This window comes from Lemur catta, chromosome 9 (genome assembly GCF_020740605.2).
Source record: "Lemur catta isolate mLemCat1 chromosome 9, mLemCat1.pri, whole genome shotgun sequence".
NCBI classification, from domain to species: Eukaryota; Metazoa; Chordata; class Mammalia; order Primates; family Lemuridae; genus Lemur; species Lemur catta.
In genome coordinates, this window is record NC_059136.1 from 94,283,770 (window position 1) to 94,292,731 (window position 8,962).

Below are 8,962 nucleotides of genomic sequence, written 5' to 3' on the forward strand. Positions count from 1 at the left end.
ATTACAAGGTTAAGCCTTCACTGTTATAAAAAACAGCAATAAATGTCACTTTCAAGCTCCACATTAATCCCTGGGAAAGGGCCTTTGTGTCCCTCGGTTAATCGTCCACTTGTTCCAAGCAGTAAATGAGTACTCGATGTCTCCTCATTCTTTTGCTACATCATGCATGCTTTATTATGAAATTGTCTAGGCAGGAAGTTGCCTCTGATGGGAAAAAAATCAGCTTCTCACTAAAAGGCTCCAATAATTTCCCTTCATTGATGCCATAAAATCCAAGGACCAAGTATTTGGTATCAGGGCCAAAGACCCCTGAAGCCTGCCGGTCAAGCCTTACCACTGCCTTTCTAGAAAAAGTTCTGCTGAGGCAGGATGATCCCTGCAAGACCCAGTCCTGTCCTTCCTCAGTGGTGCCCCTTCTTGCAATGTGTGTGGTCCTTTCTCTTCAGGATTTCACCACCATAAGCAGATTTGTACCCCAACTCCTAACACTGTGCCTGACTCCCAGTAGGCACTAGCGAAGGGTTTGCTAAACTGAATACTAAATGTAACAGTGGCAGCTTCTTTAAGAAAATGTTCTCCCTATTTACAACATTCACAGTGCGTCAGCTCTCCTGGGGCAGGTCTGCTTACACTATGTCCATACACGCATCCTGCTGGCCACTCTGGCTCCAGCGTTCCCTGACTGCTCCCACCTGCCCTCAGAGGCCATGCTGGCTTCATCCCATTGTTCCTTATACAGCCTCTTTAAAATCATGTAAGTGATGCTTGTTCTTTTAAAAATAAAGATGTACAAAAGAAAAAAATCAGCATTCACCTATCACCCAGAAATAATCACTACTAAGATCTCAGTATAAAAATTTTTTATATGCAGGGCTTACAGATGATGTGTCCTACATATGAATATTTTATTTGAGAATAAAATATCAATTTGGGTTCAGCTTTTTTTTAATTATTTAATTTTTTTTTTTAGAGATAGGGTCTCACTATGTTGCCCAGGCTGGACTGGAACTCCTGGGCTCAAGGGATCCTCCTGCCTCAGCCTCCCAAGTAGCTGAGACTACAGGCATGCCACCACACCTGGCTCAATTTTTTAACACATTTTTTCATATTAGTAACTAACTGAATGCTATCTTTTAGGATATCTAACAGGTATTCCATTATATGGATGTATCTTAATTTGTATTTGTTTCATAAACCTCCTGTGAGACTGGAGTTTGTTGGATTGCTGGGCCCACCTGTGTGGATTTTAAACCCTGCTCAAGCTGGCCAAGCCAGCCTCCAGGGCTCCAGGCCTCACCCCCCAACAAGCTGCGGGGAGGGGCTCTGCTACCAGATCTCGTTTCTGTTTTTTGTTTGCTTTTGTTTCACATACAGATAGATGTGTATTTGGGCATAAGGTAACATATGTTTCTTGATATAAGTTGTGATCAAAGAAGTTTGACAGTCACTGTTCTACCCCAAGAATTTAACAAGAGGTTGTAGCTTAAGTAGCTTTAAAAATAGCCCTGAACTATTGTAGTTAGGATTAAGAAGTTATTATATTGCCAGAACATTAAAAGATTTCAAAATAGCTACTTAAAATTTCGTAACAGTTTCCATGATGGGGAATTTCAAAATGTACATCTTTCCTCTGCTGAAAAATCAAACATGGCGGTGGCGGACAGACAGCAGCAGAGAAGGCGGTGACTGTGGGCTCATCCTCTCGCCCTCTCCCTCCTTCGGGGGCAGCCGGCACAAGGACAGAGCAGAAGGTGGTAGAAAGAACCCTGAAGAAAAGGCAGTGCTGGGTGGGAAGGAGGGCGGGGCTGCAGGCAAAGACCTGGGCCAGGCCTCACCCCGGCAGGGGGAAGTATCACTTCCTCGCCGGCCTCCTCTAGGGCCTTCTCCCCGCGGCCTCCACTGCAGTTCTGCTCTCCGTGACACAGCTTCCCCGTGGAAAGCAGAAGTGATCCTCCCTCTCCAGAGGGCCCCTGTGAGACCAGCTTCTCCATTCCCCTCAACCCCATGGGGGTTAACGTTTCCAGGAAGAGCGGCGGCACCGCTAGGCCCAAACACTGAGATGATGACATAGCCTCGGTTGGAGGCAGAATGACGACAGCCCCCATCTCTCCTGTCTCGTTGCTCGCTCCGACCAGCACCTCACGGTGGCCCAGCGGAGTGGCCAGAGCTCCCCACCCACCAGATGCCATACCCTTACAGGGAGCGGGGAGAACACCAGACAGGAGTGTCGGGAGGGAGCTTCCAATCAGTATGGTTTGGTGTCACCAACGAGGAGTGAGAGAGATTTATGTGCTCACAGAAAGGTGGGAGTGCGGGCAGGCAGGCAACATTTGACTTTGTCGGAAGCATGAACTGTAGAAAGGAAATGAGACAGACTAAAAAACCCTCTGAGCTATGCCAGTAAAGACTTCTGCCCTATGTTCTACAACTCGACAAAAGCAGAGCCGTAACCCTTGAGAAACAGCCACTCAAATGGATCCTGTAAATTTATCCCCACATGTAATTTTACAGGACATCATTTAGGCATCTTAGCACTACAGGAACAATGAGCACAGTTACAGTAATGAGACTAACTGATCATCTCTTCCCATAAATGATCAGCTCATCTCATGTCAGTTCCTGGTTTGAAGAAGGTTCTGTAAGATGTTAGAGGAAGAACTGACAAGGGGAGAGGGAGAAGTGGTGTTGGACGTTTTTTGAGGATTAATAAAGCACCGTGAAACAAACAACACTTTAGTCCCAGTGCGGTGGCTCATACCTGTAATCCTAGCACTCTGGGAGGCCGAGGTGGAAGGATCGTTTGAGGCCAGGAGTTCAAGACCAGCCTCAGCAAGAGCGAGACCCTGTCTCTACTGAAAACAGAAAAAATTAGCCAGGCGTGGTGGTACATGCCTGTAGTCCCAGCTACTCTGGAGACTGAGGCAGGAGCATCGCTTGAGCCCAGGAGTTTGAGAGTTTGAGGCTTCAGTGAGCTATGATGACTGCACTGCACTCTAGCCTGGGCGACAGAGCGAGACCTTGTCTCTAAAAATGAAACAAAACAAACAAACAAAAAGACGCTTTGGAAGAGTTCTATAACAATGAAAACTATATCCTGATTGTAAATACAGCTTTCAAGAAATAGCTTTGTGGCAAATGAGGGTAGCCGACACCTTACTCAGTCATGAGGGAAAATGAAGTAGAGAACAGAATGAAGAAAAAGCCCAAGAATAAACAAAAAAAAAGGCTATTCCTGGCCCCTGCACTTGTCAGCATGGGGGAGCCTTTTTAATACATCATCCCAAGTGATTATTTAAACTTGCTATTCTAAATTACAAGAGCCCTTCCAGCTAACTTAAGCCAAAGATATTGGACTGCTACAAAATTTCTAATTCCTCAATTGGCAGATTTCCATACCATTTTCTATACTTGGGTGTCTTCCCCAAATGGGAACTTACTCAAAATAAATTTTAGAAATGATGATAGAGTGAACTCAAAATTTCACAATTTAAGTATCAGGAAACTAGGCAGCTGTAAGAAATCTTTCAGTATTCTGACTGAAAAAAGTAGAAAACCAAACCAACTTCCTCTTTCATGTTCTCTTCATTATCAGCCTTAAAAGATGGGAGGCAGTGTGTATCTATTATAGAAATAGCGGCTCAGAATGGCCCCTGGCACACTGCAAATGCTCAGAAAATGGGATATGTATTTTAACAGGCATTCTATCAGCCCTGTCTCCATACTTCATATTTTCACCTTGACTGATGCTCTCACTCTTACAGCAACCACACAAGGAGGCAGTACCTCTAGTGGAGGCTGGGGGAGTGCTTTTGAAAAGTATTATTAGGGCACTTCCATATTAACCAACAAACACTGGATAGCCCCCAAGGCAGTCACGAGAGCTGCTTGGACGGCAGCCAGTATAGATGTCATCTTAGCAGTTATCGGAGACCCTCCACTTCCACCCCCAAGCAGGAAGCAGTGCTGACAGGCACAGAAATTCATTTCCAGAAGACAAGTTAAATGTCCAGCTTGATGGTGCATCTGCTCCTGTATCCCAAGCAGTTAGCCACTTAGTTCAGACAATTACCGAGTGATTAAAAAAAATTACCAGGAGACTGGGCGCAGTGGCTCACACCTGTAATCCTAGCACTCTGGGAAGCTGAGGTGAGACCAGCCTGAGCAAGAGCAAGACCCCCATATCTACCAAAAATAGAAAAATTAGCCGGGTGCGGTATTACACGCCTGTAGTCCCAGTTACTCCAAGGCTGAGGCAGGAGGATGGCTTGAGCCCAGGAGTGTGAGGTTGCAGTGAGCTGTGATGACGCCACTGCACTCTAGCCGAGGCGACAGAGCAAGACTCTGTCTCAAAAATAAATAAAAAAAAAGAAAAAAATTACCTCCTGGTCCTGTTTTTACAATGTTTATTAAATGATAAATTAGTTTCTTTACTTTTAAGTGCAAATGGCCCCCAACTTACAATGGTTTGACTTAGGATTTTTCAATTGCAAAAGCAATTACAAAATTGCAAAAGCAAAATACATTTAGTAGAGAACATACTTCAAGTACCCATATAACCATTCTGTTTTTCCCTTTTAGTAAAATATTTAATAAATTACATAAAATATTCAATACTTCATTATAAAATACACCTTGTGTTAGATGATTTTGCCCAACTGTAGGCTAACGTAAGTGTTCTGAGCACATTTAAGTTAGGTTAGGCTAAGTTATAATGTCTTATAGGTTAAGCGTATTAAATCTATTTTCAACTTATGATAGCTTCAACTTATGATTTGGTTTATTGGGACACGATCACATTGTAAGTAAAGCAGCATCTGTAATAGAGCACCTGCTACAGGTCCAAAGGTGGACAAGTGGGAAAAGCCAGGAAACATACCTACTACTCCCAATGGTGCGACTTAACCAGGCCCGTGACCTTGGACAAGTCCCCGAACCTCTTTTTCTGTATCTGTCCTTGCCTATCCTTTAGAGGCCACAAGAGGTTCAAATCAAATCAGAGTTCATGAAAGCTTCAGAGTCCTGAACCAATGAAAGGTGTTAGCATCACCATTGCTAGGAAGAGCCCGGGAAAGGTCTACAGCTGTCTCGACTATCAGTGTGGCATTGATCAATGTTCTAATGATTGTGGTGACCCTTCAGTGTTAACACTAATCCATGTATCACAGAGATCATCAGTATGAGTGAGATATAACAAAGTTCTAGGCTGGGCACATGTACACATTGTATTCTTATTTAGAAAATTAGCATAGGCTCGTATATGGATAATATGGTTTCATTTTGTTAATTAATATGGTTAATAATATGGTTAATTTTGTAACTCCATATATTCATGCAAACCAACCAGAATCTCGGATGCTTTGGTGATTTATTTCTGAATACAAATACTACAGACGGAACTAAAAGGCTTTGAAAGTCATTGATTCAAAAAACTGTGCTGGACCACTTTTCTGCTAAAAGGAAGCCATTGGAGGCGGGTGGTATTGCCAAGTTTCCACTCACCTTTGCAACATCAGTGACTCTAGGATGACGAGGGTCTTCTGGAAGGGGCCAACTACCTTTGCAGGAAACATCTTACCACTAACACATCAGGACCTCTCTTCCGGTGAGACAGTGCGGAGTGGGAATTCCCATTTAGAACACTAGTGCTGGGTAGCTGCACAGTCAACAAAGCCCCTCAAATCTCCCTTTTGGAAACCAGGACAGAAAGGGCCAGTAGGTTCCACATGGCTTAGAGACCATCCTGTCTCTTCATCTCGGTTACGTCCTCAGCTTTGCACAGGGCCAGGTCAGAGCAGGCCTTCCTTCTCCTTCCAGGTAGTCTCGACTGAGCACCTACTCTGTGGTAGATGCACAGATAGCACAGGGGCTATTGTTTTGGACAGACCTATGAAGCTGTTCTCATGGAGCTTCTACTCTAGTGGTGAATACAGACTATAAACATGCAGACAGATTCTGATGCAACTCTGGTTGCTGCTGAAGGAAATGTGGGCTGCATAAATGGCCCAGGTGGCTTATTCCAAATCACAGCTCTGGTAAATGGTAGAAGAGGCCAAACCTCAAATTTCCTATCTCCTATTTTCTCTCCTCTTACATCCACTGCCCTCTACCCTTCACTTGGGAAGAGAGTCACTCCCTTGACATCCAGAGAGACCCAGTCACCAAAGGCTCCTGTGATCTAATTAAATTTCTTCAAGCCTCAAAACATTCCTGCCTTACCTCCAAATGAGAATGGAGGGGATAGCTGGACCCGCTCTCTGCAGGAAAGCTCACTCCTCCCTAGGAAGGGCTCAGTAAGTGCCTGCACACTTTCAGTGCTCGCTCCCCAGGGCACCGCTGGAGGTGTTGGCTGTCCAGAAAAAACATCCCTACAGCGGGTGGGGGCCGACAACAAACCAGAAGTCAAATATCTTTACTGGCTACTTCTTCAGCAGTCAGACTGCCTGGCCTTGCTTTGGCACAGCAAATCCCTCATGTATTTATTAAACGGATTCACTAGTAAAGCCAGATGGCTAAATCAGATACGGTAGTCTCAGGTTCGAAATCACCAAGCTGCAAAGAACCAAGGAGCCTCGTTTATACAGATAGAATTAGTTGCAATAAATAACAATAACCACACCGTTTATGAAATGCCTGCCTAGTATGTACCAGGGGCTTTATGTGTAATAACCAGCGCATGAGAGATACGCTCTCTCCAAGATGAAGGAACCCAAAGGGAGAATTTCAGTAATGAGCCCCCTTCATGCACAGCTAGAAAATTGCAAGGCCTGGATTCTGAGATGGCAAAGTTGAGTGGATTTGTGATAATTAACACACACACACACACACACACACACACACACACACACACGGATTACAGAGAAATGAAGGCAGAACTACAGGTCCACACGACAGGCGGGCTATTAGTGGGAACATTACAAATGCACAGCATGGAGAAGATGCCACAGCCGGCCAAGATAACGTAGAAAGTGGGAACTGACGCCTACGCCCTTCCCCCAAGGCGAAGGAAAGGCAACCCCTGAATTCTTAAAATAACTCCGGCTTCCTCTGGGCGGCCAAAGCACCGGACTGCTGCTCTGCAGGCCTGGGGGCGCCGGGCTCGGAAGGAGGGTGAGCGCCAGCCTCCGCTGCGGCCCCTGGACGTCACGCTCCTGCCCGGGGCCGCCGAGCAGGGCGCTGTCCTCGGGTCGAACCCCGCCGCCCACCTCTGGGGATTCAGGGCCCACTGGGGAGATCAGATCGTGCAACCCGAGGAGTCCTCTCCAGGGTCCCCGCCGTGCGCCCGCCCCGCGTACGCAGGGGCTTCCCCGCTGTGCGCCGGGAGTGGCCGGAGCAGGGACAGCTGCTGGCGCTCGGGCGGGAGCCGGGAAGCACCGCCGTGCGCCCGTCCCCGCGCTCGCACCTCCCACCACTCCCCTGCGCGGCTCGGCGGCGGACACCTGCGGAGCCGCCCGCCCCCGCGCCCTCGCACGCCCAGGCCGGGTCACCCGCCGGCTGAAGGCGTCTGGGGCGCCCTGGCCGCCGGGGCTGGGCGCTGCTGCGACCCCTGCCGCGCCATGCCCCGCCCCCCCGTTCCCTAGCCCAGCCTGCGCCCGGGACTCCAGCTGGTGGCACGGCCGCAGACCCCGCACCGTCCGCCCCGGCGCCCGCGCCCACCCCCCGGGCTCGCGCCGGGGACTCACCCGCTCACAGTGAAAGTTTCGGGGCCGCGGCGGCGGAGCTCCACGGTGACCTGAGTTCAGAGGAGGGGCGCGACGGGGCAGCCCGGGGGACCCGCGTGGGGAGGGGCTGCGGGCTCGGGGCCCGGGGAGCGCGGCCGCCCCGCCTGCCGCGGGCTGGAGGCTGCAGCGCGTCGGGCCCGGCGGCACCACGGCCCGGGAGCGAGCGGCGGCGCGGCCCGGCGCGGCGGGAGAGGAACTGGCTGTCTCTGGGCTCGGCCGAGAGGTCCCAGCTACTTCCTGGTGCTCGGATTTGCATACTGCACCCGGAGGGCGGGGAAGTGACCGTTTGGTCCCTGCCCAAGGTTTGGGTGTTTGGTAGGGCCGTCCCGCAGGGCTTTGAAGGCAGAGAAACCTGGTGACTCAGAGCGCAGCTTGGAAGAGTGGGTCAGCCTCGGGCCCAGCATTATCCTGTAGGGATGGACGGAAGGGTCTCCAGACGAGCCTCTTCCTCGTAGGCACATCGACCCTCGACGACACCTCTCGCGTCTCCTTTGCTTTCCTTCCGACCTACTCCAAGGTGTTAGGGAGTGAGGTGCCCCTGGGAGCAGAAAGGGTGCGCTCTGATCCCTTCCAACTCTTGGAGCTCTCCAGGAAGAGGGTGAGATGTGCTGAGTTGATGCTCAGGGTCTCGCTGAGAGTAGGTTCCGTAAGGGTGTACAAGGGACTGTTCGGGGCATTGGTGCGAAAGGCGGAAGGTGTGGCTGTGGCGGTCAATGGCCTGGCAAGTGCTCAGTTTCTCAAAGCCTCAATTTCCTCCCAGGAAATTGGAGATAAGGATGCCTACCTCGCCTAATGCCTTTCTGTAGAGGGCTCACACTGCCTAGCATGCAGGAATGGCGACTGTTACTACTTCATTCCTACTACAGCTGCGTCCCTGCCTGTAGCCCGGTGCTTGGCCCATAGCAGGTGCCTAACCAGTGTTTGCTGAAAGAATGACTGACTGCATGTTCAAGCTCATGTTCCAACCCAATAAATCACACTTACAAATCCAAGATGTGAGGTTAGTCACAGTCACCCTGGATGCCCACTTGTTCTAAACCAGATTATGTTCCCTGGGATTCCCAGCATTGCACTGCCTTGTAGAATTTACAAAGAAACAAATGGGGCACTGTAGGAGACTTGGCAAACATTTACATAGGCCTGAGGGGCACCAGGCACTGCCCTAAGCACTTGCTTTCTTTCATTTCTGAAGAGTCTGGCCCCAGCTACAGTGCAACAGGTCAAAGCTGCCACCTTGTAACGCA

The 8,962-nt window shown here is 49.2% G+C and overlaps 1 protein-coding gene across 1 annotated transcript in view; it reads right to left on the reverse strand.

Annotated features, from left to right (window-relative positions):
* Positions 1 to 7,940, reverse strand: part of LYN (LYN proto-oncogene, Src family tyrosine kinase) — a 114,078-nt gene extending 106,138 nt beyond the window's left edge. Inside the window, exon 1 of the mRNA XM_045560815.1 lies at positions 7,680 to 7,940. The gene's annotated coding sequence lies outside the window, so the exon portion shown is untranslated. The remainder of the gene's footprint in view (positions 1 to 7,679) is intronic.
* Between the last annotated feature and the right edge of the window lie 1,022 nt (positions 7,941 to 8,962).